Consider the following 17,434-nt stretch of genomic DNA (forward strand, 5'->3'; position numbering starts at 1 on the left):
TTCTCCTACTTGTTTGAAAGCTTTCCAGGGGATCATGAGGTTAAAAAGTTTTCTTCTTCAGAATACTGAAGACATATAGAAATAATATACAGAAAAAATAGCCATAGCCTTTCTAGACTGGGAAAGTAAAAAAACTTGTTTAACACAGTAACAGATACGGAACAAAGCAAATCGTATCGGAATAAACCTGAATGTTAATACAGCTGCATAAAATTCAGGAGTATGTAAGACTTATAAAAATACTTTATAAGTTGAGATAAATTATTAGAATACAAAAAGACATTAATAAGTATATATGTATATAAAATAATCAGAAGGAGGCAATAATTGGATTTTTAAATTACAGAAAAATAATAAAATATAATAAATTAATAAAAGTTTGCATTAAGGCTAATCCTCTTTCATGCAAAAATAGAATTAATATAAACGTTAAGTGAAGCTGTGTCTCTGTATGTGTGTGCATGTGTATATATATATGTATATTTGCGCAAAGTATTACTGACTGACATTGAAAGGTGATATGTTGCATAGAAATAAAAACTTTGAATTATTTTAAATTGGGCATTTAAAGTATCAGCATTAACCTGGCACGTTTTTTTCTTTTTTAAAAATAACATTTAATTTTCAAGTTCTATTTTAAATCATGGAAAGAAAAAAAAATTAGAAAAAGCATTGCATAGATGCACAATATGTATTTTGTAAAAAATTTCATTTGCATTTCTTAGAATATTTAGTTCTCAGAAAACGGCTAGTTGGCTTTTCTTCAAGCCTCTGCAAGACAAGTTCAGTTCTGAGTCAAGAAAAGCTATGAGAAATTTCACCTCAAAATGAAATTTGTTTGGATAATTATAAAGGCCTGAAAAATGAGATCATCTCCACCATAACTATAACAAACAGCTAATGAATAAATATATTCTGGCAAGAATCGATAAGAATTGCAAAGCCTGAGAGGGTCATCACAGACTTGAAAAAGGTAACCAAGTGAGGAAACATCAAATGGAGTTAATGGAGGTAAAGCATTCTGAAAAATGTAAAGTGTTAACAGTCACCGACAGGAAAGAATATACTTCCACAGGGATGACAACAACAAAATGAAACAAAACAACCCAAAACAACTGGAAATATATTATATCTCCTGGAGCAAAGTATGACTACTTATTCAGCAAGAGGAGAACCTACTTCTTTGTCATTCCCTTTGGAAGCCTGTTTTTTTTTTTTTTTAAAAAAAAGGTTGCACAAAAGATACATGTGTTCTTTTTCTGGTATTATTACAGGCCCACCTAGATTTAGCTTTCGGTTCCAGATGAGATCAGGCATGTTCAGACTAGCACATCTTTGCTCTGTAAGCACAGAGCTGCTATCTTTTCACTGGCAAATTCTCGGATCCCCAGATTTATGCACAATAAATGCCCTTAAAAATCTGCAAATTTTCTACTTCAGTCAAATACCTCATTGAGTTCAATTTTTTTCTTATTTTACTCTGCTAGTAGTAAGCCGAAAAGTTAAGGCAGGCGACTCCCATAAGAAAGGAAAGTTGAATAGTACTTACCCTAAGTATAATGTGCAAGCCTTAATGGGGGAATCTACTTTTGCTCTATGGTTTTTAGAAGGGAATCCAGGTTTAAACTCAGCTCTCGCCCTTTTCCCTTCTGGAAAACTGAGTAGACTCACTGAAGGTGGCTCTGAGAAAGATCCTACAAATCAACAGCCTTACCTGTGGCCATTCAGAAGACTGCACTTTGGTGTGTGTTTAAAACTATGAATAAAGTCAGACACAGCGCATGCTCAGCAGGCAATTTAAAAATATTTATAACATTGTTGTTTCAAAAACAAATTTCCTCAAACAAAGCAAAACTCACATTTCTGATCCATGCCAAGTTTAACGTTCTGAGACAAAGCTGTTTTGGAGTTTTCTGCTGGGGAAAAAAAAGGCTTCTAAAATTTTTGTTGAACGAAAAATAGTTCCCTCTTCCCTTCTGGATACTCCTAAATTAAGAGGTGGAATAAAATTCCCTCTAAGTTTCAACAAAATTCACCTTGGGTTAAGATAAGGCAGTAGATATTTAAGGTCTGTAAAAAATAATTTTGGGGAGAGTAACAAGGAACTAAAAACCATAAGTTTAAAGAATGTAATGGTCATCTGTACCTTCAAGGCAGTCTTGCTTGTTACTATACAAAAAAAATCCTGATACAAATAGGATATATTATGTTACGTATAGATAGGTTATGCGTTGATAAGAATAATGCATAGGAAACTATTTGCTTACCTAGAGAAGTTATGTTTTTCTTTTGCTAACTAAAATCTGAACTCTTGAAAACTGAAAAAGAAATACCTCAAAAATTTAGGAGAAACCCAGGAATAATGTCAGTATAATTCCTCTGTTTTACATAGCAGCCATGGAGAGGAAGGCAATCACATATCTATTAGTTAAATTTTGAGTTACACAAAATAAAAATTGGCTTAAATACAGTTTTTAAGGCCCTAATTGCAGCAGGAATGCCTGTGTTACCCTGACTGGAAATTTTTTCTCCTCCTTGAGTATCCCTAAGTATTCCATTTTACCATCTATCACCAAACCCTGCCCGGCCCACAGATCTCACAGATCTTATTCAAATCTCTCACTCAATTCTTAAGTCACTGAATGACTTTCAGCCCCTGCTCTACTTTCCAGGGGTGCTCAGCTGGCCTCACAAAAGCTCCACAGACACATCGTTCAGTATCTCTGATGCTTTCAAGCTCAGCAGAGGGTGCCAAAAAAAAAAAAAAAAAAAAAATCAGTGATTAAAAAAAAGTTTATTAAAGTGAAACTAGGAGTGCAGATTTGAAGAAGTTGCTTCTACTTTTATTTCCCTCTCAACTCAGCACAGGTGTTTCCTAACTTATACTATTGTGCATGCTGATGAGGGGGAGGGTGAAATTAAGGTGAGGGAATGGGCCAAGGGCCGACCAGCAAGCATTTAGGATTTCCAGCCTCATGTGTTAATGGACATGTCTAAAAACGGACCCCCCAAAAGCCTAGAATGAGGTTTCTTTTTGGCAAATGATTAAACCAGTACACTGAAATAATTAAAGCTTTGTCCTTAAAGAAAGCATCAGATCAACAGAACAAAAACAAAGATAAAAATTGCACACACATATGCATGCGCACACACACACTCTCTCGCACACACAGATACACAAAACTAGCGGGTGAGGGGAGAAGGAAATTAAATAAAAGAAAACAAACAGAGTCCTAACAGGCCATTCTCCGAAAAGGAATCTAAATAAAAAGTCATATGATATCTGATAGTGCAGGACACGTCGCCAAGAACTGGAGCGGATTGCCTACAGGAAGAAAGGGCCAGTGTATTCCAGCTCAAAGAGCTTTTCTTTCCTCCTCCTCTATTTTTTTTCCCTTTTCTCCTCGACTGTGAATGTGTTACTCTCAGGTCAGATGCACGAAGAATCCCAGAATGACAGCTATCACCTTTCACTGTACTCCTGGCGGCACAACTGGCTGATAGGAGCTGCCTGAGTTGGGATCAGGAAGGGCTAGTGCAGCTTTCAGTAACAGCCTCTTCCAGTAGCCCCTCTGTCTCTTTCATAGACCCCCTTGGTTACGTTAAAAATAGAACAACAACAACAAAAAAAAAAGCACAAGCAAAAAACAAAACAAAAAACAAAAATGCAAACACAACAGCCCACAGCAACAAAAGAGTTCAAGGGGAAAAAAAATCAGAAACAAGCCAAAAGGGGGAAAAAAAAAAGCTCTTGCCTTCAATATAAAACTTTTTCAAGACCGAGTTTCTTTTCTCTTATTTTGATGACTTTCTTTTTAAAGATCTTTTTCTCCTTAAGCACTCTTAAGACCATTAAAAATCTCTACAAAAATACAGAAAAGTCTCAAGGCAATATAAGAATTTTCCTGAGGAAAACACATAACGGTAAGAAGTGAGTTACCCTAGAAAAATTTGGATTCGCCAAAAGTTCCCCTAATTCTAATGTCTTTCAGCAACTTCAAGTGCAAACACTGGCCACCTAGCTCTTGTTTTTTCTCTGGTGGGTCATTACTGAGGCAACACATACACAGTAAGGTTTCCCCGAAAAGACTCCTTGTTATCAAGTTACTTCAAACATAAGGCGCTCACACCTCCCAGCCAGAAGGGCTTATTGACTAGACACCACCCTCTGCCCTGATATGTATTACACCCTTAAGAAGCAGTTACTTAAATGTATTCTAAAAATATGGAAAAATGTATATATTTTCCCTACAGTTTCCCACCCCAGGGACAGGAACAGATTATACTTTCAGTGAATGAAAAAAAAAAAAAAGAAGAAAAGAGTTTCTGAATCTTGAAACAACTGTTGTAGCTGATTTCCACTTAGTAAAATAGTTATCTGTAGTTAGGTACTGTACATAATGTATATTTAAGAATTTTTGTGGTGCTTGTGAATTTTCCCCCAGTTCAGTTTTGTATCTATTAAGTATCTTAAAGAGATTTGCAAATAACAATTGAAATATAAATGCATTAGGAGGAGAACTTTTAGAAAGAAAACATTTTCTTGAGTTTATAATTCAAGGATGTCAGTATAAAGATATAAATGTACAGCATATGTAAAAGGTGGAATTGTTTACACGTCTTGCACAGACAGTTCACATGATTTCTTTCTTCTTTTGTTGGAGCATTAATTTGAAAATGATAAGCATTCTGGAATGTTTGCTACAAACACAAATTCATGGTGAAAATATACATGCATAGGCAAAAAATCAAATGGAGAACACGCAAAGCTACGTGGCAATCAGAATCGTAGAAAAATCTCTGTCTAGGCTATATTTCGCTTGAACTAGTGTATCACGGATGGGGCAGTAATCTCTCTGGGGGTTTTGTAATTTACGTCATTAAAGAGAAACAAAAATAAAATACAAATATCTGTTCCCTTAGTATCTTTTCTTAATAACTGACAAGTGACACAAGCGGTACCTATTAAACGGATGCAAAAACTTGTGAGACCGAATGAACTAATGTACCCCATTGGTATTTTGGGAACCCAAATCCCATAATTAACTTTTTACCTAAGTGGCAAAAGTAGAAGACGTTCTTGCCACTAAATTGATTATCTTGTGGAGTCTTGTTCTCTCCTCCACAGGATCTTAGGGACCCAGAACGGGTAAAGAGGTGACAGCAGAGGATGAATCCTGAACAACTTTTATTGTGAGTAGAAAAAAATAGCATAGCGTGAGCATAGGACAGTTGGATTTAGAAAGATTAAAAGACGAGAAAAGAGCAACATATCCAACTTAATTAGTCTTTTTCCTTTTCCTTTTTTATGTATATATATTGGGGTGATGGGGAGAAAAGATAACTGGATTTCTTTTGAATGTCTTTGTGTCTTTATAGAGTGAATGTTCTGTTCCTGTCTCTCTCTTTTTAGGCGAAAAACTAATAAAAATAGAAAAACATATATCAGACATTAAGCTCACTGCCCCCCCCCACCCCTTCCCTTTGTAAAGAACTCTTTGTTCTCTAGTGAAAATGCTGAAAAATCCCCGGGCAGCTACTCCCTGAAACAAGTGCAAAACACTTAGAGGCTTTTGGGCTGGCTGGGAGCCAGGAACCCTCCCGCTGTCTGGTTAGAAGAGGAAAAAAAGAAGAGAGAGGGAGAGAGGGGAAGAGAGATGGGGGGGCAGAGAGAGAGAGAGAGAGGAAGAGAGAGAGAGAGAGAGGAAGAGAGAGAGAGAGAGAGAGAGAGAGAGAGAGAGAGAGAGAGAGAGAAATTGGAGCTTCCTTTAATAGACATAGGAAGCAGCGTTTTTTTTTTTTTTCTTTTTCTTTTTTTTCAAAACTGGCGGTCAAGCGTTAAGTAACTCCCGTCTAAATCCACCTGCTAGAAATGAACTTGGGTAACCCCCCAGGGGTGCACAAAGACAGGGAAGACAGTAACATAGTCCATACTCTTTCCCACCCCCCGTTGTACTGCTTCCATTCTTTCTGCTCCCATACACAAATGCCCACAGATCTCACGCCACCCCCTTACCCCCCAACAACAAACACAGCGAAATACATGCTCCCTAGGTCTCTTAAAAAAAAAAAAAAAAAAAAAAGGCTTTTCCATCTCGGTTGCGACACAGTGATAAGGGGTAGCGAACATCTCATACCTGGTGTGAATGCTAATCAGTCAGGAGTTCTCCTTTTCCCAAGACAGGGAACTGTTTCCTTCCAAATTTATTAGAACCTCCTCCACTGCCTCTTTGAAAAACCTTCTTTGTCACCCTCTCCCAAGTCCCGATACTTCTTTAAAAAAAAAATGGCTTCGGAGCTCCTTCTATTCTTGATATTGATTCTCTCTCTCTCCCCCCACCCCTCCTCCTCTCTCCTGTCTGTGTCTCTTCTGAGTGGTCTATTGATAAGTCCCTGGAGGCACTGGGTCAGCCTGCCCGTAGGAAACCAGACACAATGCACAAATCTCCGAGTGCCATTCTGCCATCAGCAAGCAGACCACGTTTAGGAGAGAGAGAGAGGAAAAAAAAAAACAGTAGAGCAAGAGACAGAGAGAGAGAGAGAGAGAGAGAGAGAGAGAGACCAACCGAGGGAGGGAGAGACCGAGAGGAAGAGGTGGGGGAGAGAGAGAGAGAGAGGGGGAGAGAGACAGAGGGAGAGAGACACGGAAGGAGAGAGAGAGAGTGTGAGAAAAAGACTGATTGGAACAGGAGGGAGGGAGAGAGAGAAAGGGAGAGGGAGAGAGAGAGCGCGAGAGGGAGAGCGACACTGCCAGTCAGGTTAATCATCCCTACTTTAATTAGCTGTTCGGCTTAGACATAAAACAATTGAATTTGAATGATCTGTCAGCAGGCTCGGCTGAACCAAAGGGGAAAAGCGAATATTACAAAAAGACTGTTGGTGTGTTCTGATAAGCAATACTGCTCCTACTGACAAATCCTCAAAGGGGGAACTATTAAAACTTACAACTAAACAAAAAGTGCAAATGTAAATGGCACTAGATAGAGGTCTTTTTTAAAAATGGAGTTTTCTACCCTAGTTTTATCAACGTAGATATTTATGTGCAGGTGCCAGCATATTAGGGTCTGTGTGTAATGTGTGAAAGTTTATTAACGATGGTCTAGGAGTGTAGCAGACAGATGCTGCAGAGAACAAGACAGGTACAGTCGGATGCCGAGTCTAGATCTTGGAGGGAGATGGATGCTGGAAGAAGAGGAACCGTGGCAAGAGATCAGCACAAAGTCAGTGGGCAGACAGGCAGACAGATTTTAGGCACTGCACGATCTCGTCTAAAAAGGCAAAAGTTCTGATGCAATAATAGGTGCAAAACAATCCATCCGTCCTTCTCTCTCGGGAGCACTCCAAGGTACAGTTAAAATGGATTAATCTTTGTGACAAACAGAGCTGGCAAGGCAGGCTGTGGCAGACACTGAAGGCGATTCGCAGACCCAGAGAATACCAGAGCCGGGAAAAGCCACAGAGATCAATCTCTCTAACGCCCTAATTTAGCAGATGAGGAAACTGAGGCCCAGAGACTCAGGCTAATAAATCATAAAGGCAACAGCACTGTCAACATTGGAACCCAGGGCTCCACCAGTGCTGTTTCCATCATACCAGCCAACTTCCAGCTTTCTTTAAAGATTCTGGCCCAACAGGTATGGAAATCACCCTTGTCTTCATAATAATAAGATTCTTCCACCTATACAGCTAGTGCACAGACCTCTAATTCTTAAAAATGTCTAAATAGCTAAGTGGAAATTTTTGGGGGTTCACTTTGAATTCTAGGGGTAGGGATTTAAGTGCTTAATTCATTCTCAGAGAAAAGCAGAAAAATATTGCATTGTACAGGCCCAGTCTCAGCAAGGTATAGCTAGCTGGTGCCACGTTCCAAGCTAGTGAAGGCCAGTGGATCGATCTACAAAGACCTCTCCCAGAGTTTGCAATTCTCTTTGTGAATATCATCCACTATACATCACAATGTAAAAAGATGTGTTCTTTCATGCAACTCATTTTTAAAATGTAGGCACACTGTAGGTGAAAGAGATTGAATCTTTCAGTTTACAGTGTCATTTTCAATCACTGACGAGATTTTCTACCTGAAAGATTAGCTATAGGCAACTTTTCCTATATATTTCATTTGAAATGAGCTACTAAAATAGAAAGGGGGAAACTGCCTATGTATTTGATGGTATCTTTCTTGGACATATATGATCATATTCAGTAAGGATCTTCCTCTTACAGCAGATAATTGAAGGTAAATTTTTTTTTAAGGGGGAAAGGGGTGCTTAAGAAGCGAACAGTTCTATCAGATGTTACTGGAGAGATTAAGTCTCTTGTCCTAAAACAAGAATCATGGTGTACATAAAAGTGAAAACTCTCAGTCATGCTTCAGCAACGATGTTGCTACTTAGGGTGACAGAAGAAAACTGAAAGAAATGTCAGGCGCCTGGGAGCCCACTCAAAGGCAAGTAATCAGAGAGAAGTCATGGCCAGAGTAATTTAGCTTATTTGCATGACAACCTCTTTAACAATGGCTGTTGTGACATGTCTAAAACATACGGTCCACAGTCAATCAATTTAGGGGGAGGAGGAATCAGTGATTTTGACATTGGTAGGTCCTCCTGCAGATCTCCAAGCACCTGATAGGCAAGAACCCAAGGCAGAGAAGTGCAGTCCTTAGTGAATGCGTTCTAGGTGACCTGCGTGAAAGGGGAATGAGCTTTGGAGTCAAACAGACCTTTGTAAAAGTGTGTAAGTCACAGCTGCTCTCACAGTCTCAGTTTCCCTGTCTGTAAAAGGTGGTAATATCCACCCCATAAGGTTATTTTGAGGATGACATGAGCTAACACAGATAGAATCCGTGGCTGGTCATTACATGGTAGTTTTATTGAGCTTTTATTGAGGAAGGCAGAAAATGAGGGTGTGAATAAACAAAACTGCATACTCTGGATGTGCTGAGTGTATTATGTTCAAAGCATGCAGGTTTAAGACATGAATGCACATAGCAAAGCAAGGATCTAATACAGATCCAGAAGTCTAATACAGACTTCTGCTGGAAAGGGTAAAGTTTAAAAGCCCTAAATTCTGGAATCTAAACTTCGGGGATTATCTGAGGGGTGTTTGATCTCTTTGTTTCCAGACCTTGGTATATTTCCTGGCTAATAATAATAATAACCAACATATCACTGAGCACTTGATTTGTGATAAGCACTCTGCTAAGTACTTAACATTTTTCATCATACTTTAGTGCCACAACAACCCTATGAATTAGGTACCACAAATCCTCACTTCATAGAAAAGAAAATCAAGGCATAGAAGATTTAGGTGACTTGTTCAAGAGCACACAGCTAATAAGTGTGGAGCCAGAGATGAAACACAGGCAATCTGACTTTAAAGCCTGCATTCTTAGCCATAATGCTGGGCTGGCACACGGTAGGGATTCAGTAAATATGTGTTGAATAAATGAGCAAATGCATAAAACACCAGTGTTTCGATTTCATTACAAAATAAGTGCAAATCCATTCACGATCACCTGAGAGAATCTTGTGCTAGGACTATACAATCTGTTACCTCCTCTGTAGCTCACTTCAGGTGGCAGCCCTTCCTCAGAAGCCAGGGTCAGCCATGTCCCTGGATGGTGCTGAAAATGGATGAGGTGAAGATCGCTGGCTATGACCACCCAGGGCATTTAAATATCTGATGGCATTTTCAGCACTCTGAGGGTAGTGTTAGCACATGGGTTATTAATTGGCTTAATTCCAGTTCAGATAATTACATCGTGTCTCTTTAATTTTTTCCTGACTATGCCATTCTTCACTTCCTGTCATAAATGTGCTCTTTAAAAAAGCATAGGAACACACACAAACATATAGTTATATTTAAGGTTTGTATAATCATCTAGGGTGTTCTTTTCTTCTAAATGATTAGTATATAGTAGCCATGTAATAAATGAATGAATGGGCAAAAGAATTAAAGTTATTGCAAAATAAAGATAACTAGTTGAGATTTTTGTTTGGCACTGAAATAAACAGATTTTTAAACCATTTCCTTGGTGACAGGATTCCAATCATTTTTTTTTTCTCATGGGCAGATATTTCAAGAGCTGATGACCTGCTCATGATAAGCTGATTTCCTTATACTGTGCAGTTTCCAGCATAAAAAACAGCAATGAAAACCGATCTTTTAAAGTAGAAAGTAAGACTAGGTCCCGAATGGCATAGTATATTGAACTCATAGGTTTCAGAATAGTCATTAATCCAGTTATTAGCCCCTGACTTATTTAGCAGCATTTTTCTTCACCAAACATATTACTAGAATAATCTTCAAATAAAGAAGAAAAGGACAAGGGTTCCCAATTTAATAAGCTTAGGAAAGTTTGCCAGTCATAAACGCACACAGACCACCTCTTTTTCCCAAAGAATTCTTGACCTTTGAAATACTGACTGTGTCTACATGATACCAAAGAAAATCTCCTAGAGGCATCCATTTTAGTCATGTGCACAAATAGTTAAGTGCATCCATGGAAGAGCGTGGTTTATTAGTCCTTTTCAGTGTACATTTGTATGAACAAGTCACCAAATGTAAGGAGCATAGAAAGGAAAAGAATAAAGGGTTAATTTATTTACTATGCATGAGAGTGTCTAGATCTTTGCTTCCTCAGCTTTTAGTTCAAAATTCCATGCATACTCTGCACATACTAATAAATGCCATAATTCAATGTATGCCATAATTTGATTTACTTTCAAGCACCTTTTCTGGTTCAGCTCTCAAAGCTTTCCTTCCTATAAACTTCCTCCAAATTATTCTTCGTGACCCTCTGTAAATCATCATTTGAAATTGGTGTTTGTGGGATGACTCTAATGCTGCAGAGAGAGTTGTATCAAACTAGACCTGTTTTCTTTAGAGAATCAGTGGTCAACTTCCATGCCCTTATCAGAGAACAAGCTAAATTAAATTAAAAAAATAAAATAAAACCCGAGCCCTTTCCCACTTCTTTGACCCCTGTAATAATGACAGCAGTCATTCAGTGACTGTCCTCTAGTTTGTTTCTCATGCTTTGAGACTGACATCTTTGGGACAAGGTCTGTACACTCTGCTCGGCGTATTTAACATATTGTCTGGTATCACATCTGGCCGTGGTGGTAGATGATATCTCAGAAAAGCTGGAGGCAACAACTGTTAACTCTCTTAGTTCTTCATATGCAATTGCAATTTATTTTCTCTGTACCTCGAGTTTCCAATATGTAAAAGGGGTATACTTATTGCCCGAAGACTAGTGATTTGATGCTTAGACTAAAGTAGTATTATTGGGTAGGATATTTAAGAATTAGCAAGGGAAAAGCACTTATACTAGAGATTTTTATAGCCTCACCACTATTTTTATAGCAAGAAGTCCTTGGATAACACATTCTAAATTCAAAATTTAAGTGAATTTTTAATTCAAAAGAAAAGTGGACAATATTTATACTGAATATTAGAGATAGTAAACAAACTCTTGGTTTTAAATTTAAATGTCATCTAGAAACAGCTTGATAAATTTTATAAAAGCACAGGATCTTAGCCCTAGGTGGTATTTAGGAGATTCTCTGGTTCTTTCAGTTTACAGAGAAAAGCTGAGTGGCTTAGACATATTATCTGATAAGTACTGGAACCCAGTTTGTCTGTTTCTTGGTCCCACGCCCTCCTCAGCCACAGTGGGCAACATGGCTGTCACACGCTTGCCTTTCATAGTCCTGACCACCCTCCTTTTGGACATATTTTATTAAAGGGACTCTTAAACTCTGGTGCTGAGAAAGGGGTTCTGTGTTCCACGTGTAGTCTGATAGACATGCCACAATGGAACTGTGGTAGGCTGAATAATGACCCGGAAAAAGATATCTCTAATCCCCAGAACCTACGAATGTTGCCTTATATGGCAAAGGAGTCTTGTGGGTGTGATCTAAATGTAATCACAAGGGTTTTTATAAGAGAGAGACAGAGAGTCAGAGCTAATAGTAAGAGATGTGATGACAGAAACAAGAGGTTGGAGTTATTTGTGGAAGGGGTCATGAGCCAAGGAGTGCAGATGGTCTCCAGAAGCTAGAAAAGGCAAGGAAATGGATTCTTCCCTAGAGCTTCCAGAGGAACCAGCCCTACTATCAGCTACCTTGACCTGGACATTATTTCACAACACAGCTAAAATATTTCTTAGCTTTTTTTTTTAAAGCAGATATATTACCTTGTTGATTCAAACTGAGTTTGTGATACAAGATTTCTTACTAGTCTTCAGAAAAATATTGACTAGGATAGGTCAAGAATGGGTCTCTCCTTCTTGCCCTTAAGGACTTCCTCCTAAGTTGACGTGGAGAAATATATGTAAAGATTATTGATTAATGGATCAGTTGCCTATGGATCCATCTAATCACACTTGCCTATGTCCAGTCTTATAGCAGCTCTTCATTGGTGGGTTGGTATTCATCTCCAAGTTAATCTACCACAGTCAACGGTAGGTTCTAGTTAGAAGCAAACTGAAGGGTTTTGCTGTGTAATTCTTGAGCGCAAGAAGATCGAAACTTATTCTAAACAGTGAGGTGCCCTCTTGCTAGCCCCCACCTCAAATTTGTTCTACTTTTTCCTAGTGGAGGTCAGAAATGGAGAAAAGAAGCAGCATAAGGCAACATCATGCAAAACAAACTTTCTTCTTAGGACTTTGCCACTCAGATATGCATACAACCTGAGGACAGTGCTCCTCAAGAGTGGTTCTTGGCAGCATCAGTATTGTCTAGAAACTTGTTAGAAAAATAAATTCTTGGACCCTACTCTAGGCCTACTGAATCAGATACTCAGAGGTGACTATCTGAGTGCCTCTGTTTTAATAAGCTCTTTAGATACTTCTAAAGTCTAGCTGAGAATCATAGGGCAAATCTGTGAGATCTGGCAAGTGAAAAACATGTTGGACTCTGAGTGATATCACCTGTCCATCTGGGTGTAATTTAATTGTGGCTCTGTTGCTTGCCCACTATATGACCTTAGATCATGTTCTTAGTTCATCTCATCACATACAAAATGGGGATGACAATATTATATTATTAGTAGTATTAGTATTATTATTAGTATTATTATCATTGCCCTGTCTATGCAAAAGGCTAATATAGGACATAATAAGATCATGAATATGAAAACACTATATACTTTATAACTGCAGCATTATTATTATGGAAGAAACATCAATTTGGATTGCGAGTGTCCTGGGACCAAGGTGTTGGGGATATCACCTTGATATTTCACATTAACCGAGGCTCTGAAGAAATAAGAGTAAAAAAAGTTCGAGAAGCTCAAATGTCAGTTCTAATTCTCCAAGCCAAAAATGAAGCCTGGAAGTCTGTAGACTTTTAAATGATGTGATAATGAATGGAGGACCCACTGACATTTTTAGCTTCCAGAACCAGGTGCTGAATTTTTTGATTTGTTCATCAGGTAACAAAATGCAGTGGCAGTTTTGAATGCTATATCACCAATGAAAGCCTGTGGCTTGTGAGATTCAGAGTCATACTTCTTTATAAATCCCCAGTGCCACTCAGTTTTAGTAAAGCGGCCCATGATCTCTTTCATTTCCATACCATATTCTTTTTTTTTTTTTTTTTTGTGGTACACGGGCCTCTCACCGCTGTGGCCGCTCCCGTTGAGGAGCACAGGCTCCAGACGCGCAGGCTCAGTGGCCATGGCTCACGGGCCCCGCCGCTCCGGGGCATGTGGGATCCTCCCGGACCGGGGCACGAACCCGTGTCCCCTGCATCGGCAGGCGGACTCTCAACCACTGCGCCACCAGGGAAGCCCCATACCATATTCTTAAGTAAGTAAGAAGCTCCAGGAAGCCAGCTCAAAGACAACTGATTATATTCACAGATTTTTCAATGGAAAAGATATAAATCCTGGTAGGTGGGAAGGGTTGTCCAGATCAGGATTGAGACTTTTTTAGATACTGAAGTCCAATCTCTTAAGGAGCCGAAAAAACTCTCACACAACCAGTTCAGAGACAACCATGATTTTCATGGAAAATCATCAGGATTTTATCCAATTTCTTAGTAATGAAAATTCACAGTATTTATCAAGGACTCTGTATAAGCGGGAAAAATATATCTTATAAAAGATAGATAACCATCCCTTCTCCTTCTTGCATGAAATCATAGTAGGTATGCCTTTTGGCCTGAGGGCTCTTCCATCCTCTCAAGATTAAAGTCTACATGTCACATTTTGTCAACTCTTTGGTGCCTGGTGCCTTGCAGGACAGCTGTGGTGTGGAAAAGATTCTGCTTGGATTGTTACTTCCTCTGAGCCAGTCACAACGTGTGCATCAGGGGAAGCAGCTGCACCTTTTAAGAGCTCTGTGTCCTTAAGCAAGTCATCTGCCCTTTTAAATTCATAGATTTTTCACTTGTAAAATGTGGATATGTGACTTAATAATCTCACAAATTGTTGAGATCACAAGTTGAGGATCAAAAGGAATGATATATTCTAAATGCTTTGTAAGCTAAAGATCCCATTTGCTTGGCACTATTGATGTTATTACTTACACTTCAACAGAAGGGTAAAGGTGTATATGGAAATACTGCATATGGTAGCCTGCACACTTTCAGGCATTTAAGTTGTATATACCACCATGGTTTTCTCCTTAACTTACATTAATCTTTTTGTCAGGTTATAGTTAAGGTGGTAACTAAGGATGTTATTTCCTTTAAATCCCTATATGATCTTTGGGTCAATTATGATCAGTTATACATTTAATAGACACTGCTGCAGAATTTATTATGGTTCTGTTCTGGCCAATATTCCCTAAGTAAAAACAGATTCAAAATAAAAGCAACATAGCATTCAAAGCTGGTATTGAGGAGTGAAAATATCTTCAAAGGCCATTCCTCGGCTGCTTAACACCAAACACCTACTTAGAAATGTCTATTAGTTCAACAAGCATTCCTGAAGGAAAATCTGTAGCAAAGCTACTGGGTGTTCAACATTTCAAAAGACAGGAACATGTATTTTGCCACGATGCAAATTATTATTGCTTGAATTGCCCAAACTTTGTTTAAACTAACCTATGAGTCGAGTTCAGATGAACAGCCCATGCACTGTTGCCACTCAGTAGCTCTAAGAATAGGTGGTACCCAATCAATGAGTCCTTCAAATGGCAGGGAAATTACCTGGTATATTTTAATATAAATCATTAATGTAATTGTGCAAAGGACATATCTAAATTATCTAGAACTGTTATTTAAATCTTTCACTGTTGTATACAATCCCATCTTTTCTGTTGTGCACCCTTAACTAGACTATAATAAACCCTGACTTACACTTCTCTGAATTTCCCAATGCCTCCAGTACAGTGGTTTACACATAGCATTTGCTTCCAAAATATCTGCTTTTTAATTGGATTCAATTCTTATTGGCTTTTCTTGGCGGCAATTAAGCCACATAAAGTGGCCATAGATAAAGGCATCATTATCACTGAGGTGAAAGTTGCAATTCTTAATTCTTTTTTTAAATTATGGATTGGGCCACTTATTTTTCCCATGTGACACTTAACCTGACTAATTGTAGAAGTAAATAGAAAAACATGATTCTCTTCTAAAAAGCTCACTTCACATGCAACATTTTTAGGAATTCAGCTAATATATCAAGCAGAGTCATTCTGCACAATGAAGGTGATGGTGAGTATGTACTACAGCTTTGACGGCAAATATTTTAAATTAAAGCAAGCTACACACAAATTACATAAACATAAATATGCACTCTCTCACAAACCCGCATTTGCACATCCTTAAACTTAAATTAATGCAAAGCAGAGATATATTCTTTTGTTCTAGTGGAATACAAATGATGAAGACTAATAAATGAATAAGTAAAGCACTGGGTAACCAAATCAATGTCTGCTCAATTCTGGTCAAGGAGGTGAAGTGAGGTTTCCCTTTGAGTCAGAGAATGTAGTGGGTAAAAAGGACGTGAATAGCTGGGGGGATTTCCTGAGGCCATTGCAGACCAGCTCACATACTGTTAAGAGGCTTGTTTTTATGAGACTTTTGGTTGCATTTGTAACGCTTGCTCGAGGTCCCCTAGAGCATTAAGTGCCACATCACAGCACTACAACTACAGGACTAAATGTGAGAAGTAAATTCCAAGCTTCTTTTTCTTTCAGATCCAAATATCTGGGAGTTTGTAGATATTTTCAAGACTATTTTTCCTCCTTTGTTTCCCCCCTCCACTCCCATCCCTCCCCCACCAACAAAAAACCTTTCTAATAGGACTACATGGAAAGGACTTTCTGTTTTCAGTAAAAATCTAAATTCTTGTACTTAAAAAAAATGATCAACTGTAAAACCTGTGGATTACTACAGTTAATTATTTCCATAGATAGAACATATTTCATTAAAAAAAACAACAACAAAACCTGCTCTAACTGGTAAGTTTTTTCTAGATTAAGGATTTAGCCACAGTTTTATAATTATTTGTTGTCTGTTAGGCTTGGTGCATATTAATTGGTGACCATTTCACTACTGCATTAAATTATTGATATTTTGAAATTATTAGCTGGTACTGCCACCATTTTTTCTTTTGAACAGTGCCACCCATTTCTTTCAAGTTTGCTTCAAAACAAAAAGTCTGGGATCTAATTTATCAAGAAAACAACTGTGAAGTTCAGAAAAAGGATAGGAATCACCAAAAGAATCAGATCCAATCTTAAAATCACTAGGGAGAACAAAAACTCACTTAACCCTCAAAGCATATGTAAAAGTGGGCATTCTGGTTTTGTTGATGAAGAAGCTGAGGCTTCCAGAGGTTAAGTAACTTCCCCAAGGCGCAGAGTTGACAGGTGGCAGCACTGTGTGTCACACCTTGGTCTGTCTGACAAAGCCTGTTCTATTTTCTTTTACACTCTCCATCCCCAGAAAGTCTCTGGCTGTCTAGGAGTTTCTTTGGGATGTGCCATCAGGTTCATGGGGTGACATAACAATTACAATTCTAATAATTGTTAAATGTATATGTATTATGTATTAGGTATATACATATATGCTTAATACACATATGATTATATATACTATATATGCCATATATATGAATACTTAATACTTAGCACTTAGAGTATGCCAGATATTATTCTAAGTACTTTATTGTTTAGTATTTATTCTTTACAGTTTAGTACTATTTACTTAGTCTCATAACATCTCTGTCAGGTAGAAAATATTATTATCATCCCGTTTTACAGCTAAGAAATGTAAGGCATACAGCTAGAAAGTGATACAGCCCAAGCTACTCTCCATTACCCTACCTGTCTCAGGTACATTTTCCTATGTGTTACTACCTAGAGAACATACCTGACCTCTGCCTATTCTTTCAAGACTTTGCTCCCTCTTAGGATATAATGAGTAGATCTTAGAAGGCAGAGTAACTTAACTAGTCAATAGTTTACTTTCTAGGGCATGAA

The 17,434-nt window shown here is 38.2% G+C and overlaps 1 protein-coding gene across 24 annotated transcripts in view; it reads right to left on the reverse strand.

The window, feature by feature from the left end:
- ZBTB20 (zinc finger and BTB domain containing 20) overlaps positions 1 to 17,434 on the reverse strand; it is an 820,261-nt gene that overhangs the window by 129,332 nt on the left and 673,495 nt on the right. Inside the window, exon 1 of one of the 24 annotated variants that reach the window (XM_029213654.1) lies at positions 6,138 to 9,055. The exons of the other annotated variants lie outside the window; for them this stretch is intronic. The gene's annotated coding sequence lies outside the window, so the exon portion shown is untranslated. Of the gene's footprint in view, positions 1 to 6,137; positions 9,056 to 17,434 lie in introns of those variants that run through there. 24 annotated transcript variants of the gene reach the window in all.

Source organism: Monodon monoceros, unplaced genomic scaffold, assembly GCF_005190385.1.
Source record: "Monodon monoceros isolate NGI ecotype Baffin Bay Population unplaced genomic scaffold, NGI_Narwhal_1 Super_Scaffold_11, whole genome shotgun sequence".
Classification (NCBI taxonomy): Eukaryota; Metazoa; Chordata; class Mammalia; order Artiodactyla; family Monodontidae; genus Monodon; species Monodon monoceros.